At 49.4% G+C, this 3929-nt stretch overlaps 1 pseudogene; it reads right to left on the bottom strand.

Moving 5' to 3' along the window:
- Positions 1-284: 284 nt before the first annotated feature.
- LOC115895804 lies at positions 285-613 on the bottom strand (annotated as a pseudogene).
- Positions 614-3929: the final 3316 nt, after the last annotated feature.

Genomic DNA, 3929 nt, shown 5'->3' with positions numbered 1-3929 from the left:
GACTCACGGGGACCTCGCTGCTAACTCTTGTTGCGTTGGCGGGGTGGGGTGGGGGGAGGGAGGATCGTTAGCGCTGCCACCTGGAGTGAGAGCCGCCCCTTGGTTCCTGTGGGCACCATCATGGGACACAGGACAGGAAGCCCAGGATGGTTAGTGCAACTAGGGATGAGGGCCAGGGAGAAGCAGGTGCTCTGGAGTGGCCGGGAAAAGTCCAGACACAGAGGCCTAGGAGCTTCCTTCCCCCAGTTAAATGCGGGCCTTCAGCTCTGTCTCAGGCGCTCTGACTAGGGATGGATGATCCCTCTCTTCAGGTGCTCCGTGGTGCTCTCGCTGCCAGCATAGGTGGTCCAGGTCCCTTTGCCCATCTTCCCTGTGACCCCAGCAGTTCTGGGTGGGTGCTCTGGCAGCCCTGGGCGCCAGGTGGTTTCATGGCCTGCACACAGCCGATGGAAGGCGGTCCAAAGTCGTTAAACAGCGGTGTGTAAGGGACAGCGGCTCCAGGCACTGAGTCCAACGGCGACGGGACGCTTCCTGTAGGGACTGGGGTGCCCGGCCCAGGGGTGCTGGAGCCAGGGGTGCTGCTGGGGGCAGGCGTGATGGGTTTGTAGGACATCCTCAACTCCTGGCGCTGGGGACGCCAGCAGGCCGCTTCTCGGGGGTTGGCTGCTTGGCCGCTCAGCCGAGATCTGATTTGCAAGCTGACTGCACGCCCCCTACTAAATCTGTGTTAAACTTTTTAAATGCAATTTTTATTCATCTAAATACAGGTCAGATATTCTCAATGAAAATTTCACATTTGAGTTGAGATGTACTAAAATGTAAAATACACAATGGATTTCAAATATTTCATATGAAAAAAGTGCAAACTATAATAATTTTTATATTGATTACATGTTGACACAATATTTTGGATATATTGAGTTAAATAAAATATGCAATTTTTAAAAAAATCTATGCTACATTTTTGTTAAAAATTTAAACTATGAAATTACTTCTTGGGATAACATGGCGCAAACAGTGGCCAATGTGTGCAACCTGCCCGCGCAAGTCTCGGTGACACAAATGTCAGTGACAGCCTTGCATTCCTGGCAAACTTCGTGGGAATTGGCCGAGCCTTCAGGCTATTGAGGAGAGGCCTCTGGTTGGAAAAAGCCTCTTGAAGCAGGACTGGGGCTAAAGCGCCTGGAACTGGAGGATGCTGACAGGCTCCTCTGAGGAAAGCCCACAAGACACCCGTGGCGGTGCTGTTGCGGGTGGCCACGGCTGCCGCTCAGAGCTCGGGCTTCTTTCTTATATTTGTTTTGGTTTTATTTTGCTACTATTTTCTACTTTCTTGATGTGATTGCTGAAATTTTTATTTGAGAAATTTCTACTTTTCCGTCATACACATTTATTGAAATACATTTTCCTGCCAGCACTGGCTTTACCTGTGTTGAATCAAGTGTGATATGTCGTATTTTTATTCAGTTTAATATATTTAATTGTTTCCCTTGAGACGTTTCTCTTAGGAGTGTGCTTGCTGTTTAGCGCTATTCACAATAGCAAAGACACGGAATCAATCCAAATGTCCATCAATGATAGACGGGATGAAGAAAATGAGGTACACATACAACATGGAATACTATGCAGCCATAAAAAAGAATGAGATCATGTCCTTTGCTGGGACATGGATGGAACAGGAAGCCATTATCCTCAGGAAACTAATGCAGAAACGGAAAGCGAAACACCTAATGTTCTCACTTATAAGTAGGACCTGAACAATGAGAACACATGGACACAGGGAAGGAAACAACACACAATGGGGCCCCTGGATTGAGGAGGGAGAGGAAGAGCATCAGGAAAAATAGTTAATGCGTGCTGGGCTTCATACTGAGGTGATGGGTTGATAGGTACAGCAAACCACCATGGCACAAATTTACCTATGTAACAAACCTGCGCATCCTGCACATGTATCCCAAAACTTAAATAAAAATTAAACAAAAAAACAAAACTAAAATCCATGCTGTTTATCTTTCAAGTATTTAAGTATTTAAGATTTTGCTGTTATCTTACTTTTTTATTTTTCATTGGATGCCATTTTGACTAGAGGATATATTTTATATTATTTCAGTTCTTTTAAAATTACAATGTTTGTTAAAATCCAGGATACGGTCCATCTTGGTTTATGTTCTGTGGGCACCTAAATGTTCTGCTGTATTCTGCTGCTAGTGGGTGGAGGAGCAGGCTTTGTTTTTTGTTTTTTGGGTTTTTTTGAGGCAGAGTCTCGCTCTTTTGCCCAGGGTGGAGTGCAATGGCCTGATCTCGGCTCACTGTAACCTTCACCTCCCGGGTTCAAGCGATTCTCCTGCCTCAACCTCCCAAGTAGCTGGGATTACAGGCACCCGCCACCACACCCGGCTAATTCTAGTATTTTTAGTAGAGGTAAGTTTTTGCCATATTGGCCAGGCTGGTCTCCAACTCTTGACCTCAGGTGATCCACCCGCCTTGGCCTCCCAAAGTCGTGGGATTACAGGCATGAGCCTCTGCTCCCAGCCAAGGTGGAGTACTTTATAAATGCCAGTGAGCGGCAGCTGCCAACCTCAGTAACTGCCGACGCTGCCTGCGGCTGGGGCGGACGGCGGCCAGAGCCGGGACCCAGGCTCCGTGCCACCTGCGCGTGCAGCGCACACCTGGACGCTGTCCTCCCGCAGCCTACACCCGCGGGCACAGCAAAGCTGGGACTCATGTTTGAAGGAAGGAAAAAAAACGAACGAGTAACCCAGCACTGTTCTTTCCAGATCCATCCCGCTGGCCTCTTGTTTCCCACGTTTTTGAAAACTGGCCACTCTGACCTCAGATCCCTAAATCGGCAGCCACTGAGACCTGGCTCTCAGAAGCCAAAGCCCTGGCACTTTCCAGGCTGAGCGGGACGAAGTGAAGGCAGGCTGGAGGCTGGTCCAGGACAGCTGAGGGCCGACCATGGGAGATCTTGGAGCGGCCACCACTGAGGCTGCTACACTTGACATGGGATTTGGGCCGTTGGGTAGAAGGTGTGGAGATGGGGCGCTGCCAGAGGAGCCAAGGAGGAAAGAGAGTACTCTCCAAATTGTCTTCCAGGGTTTCGGTGAGCATTTTATTAACTCAGAATCTGTCGGGAATAATACCTTTTCCTGGAGATGGCTCTTGTCGGGAGTGAGATAGGCTGGGGGGAGGAAGAAGAATGGGAAGCTCAGTTTAGAAATATTAAGATCAGCAATGGTGTGCCGCTGGCAGGAGCAGAGGGAGCCTGGAGATTTGGGTGGCTGCAGTTGGTAAGTGGTTGCAATCCAGAGGGTGGGACTGAGGTCCTCCTTTGTCATGTTAGCATCCCGTTTCCTGGGCGCGGGTTTAATGCCCTGCAGGTGGTCATTTCACTCATGGCGGCTTTGTCTCTCTTCTCTCACCCCAGACTCAGCTTCACACTCCAGGGCTGCACACCACCAGCCACCGTCATGTTAACCCCTTCCCAGGTCAATGTGTCCCTCGCCTGGAGCCCAACCTGCTGGACAGCCTGGGACCGTCCATTTTCGGGGTGGTGGGCAACCTGGTGGCCATCGTGCTGCTGTGCAAGTCGCGCAAGGAGCAAAAGGAGACCGCCTTCTACACACTGGTATGCGGCTGGCTGCCACCGACCTGTTGTTCACTTTGCTGGTGAGCCGGGTGAACATCGCCACATACATGAAGAGCGGGTAACCTGGGGGCCAGCTGCTGTGTGAGTACTTCTCTTCTTCAGCCAGCCCGGCCTCAGCATCATCTGCACTGTGATACCTACATAGGTAATGTGTTAGACATTCTTAGAAGAGTTTCATAAGTTTTATGTTTTATCTGGGTTATAAACAGAGTCCTCAAATGCATAAAAAAGAAATCATGCCATGATTGAATTTTAGCAGGAATAAGTTTATTTTACCTAT

This window comes from Rhinopithecus roxellana, unplaced genomic scaffold (genome assembly GCF_007565055.1).
Source record: "Rhinopithecus roxellana isolate Shanxi Qingling unplaced genomic scaffold, ASM756505v1 contig2694, whole genome shotgun sequence".
Classification (NCBI taxonomy): Eukaryota; Metazoa; Chordata; class Mammalia; order Primates; family Cercopithecidae; genus Rhinopithecus; species Rhinopithecus roxellana.
Note: the sequence above shows the minus strand (reverse complement) of the source record. Positions and strands in the feature narration are given on the sequence as shown.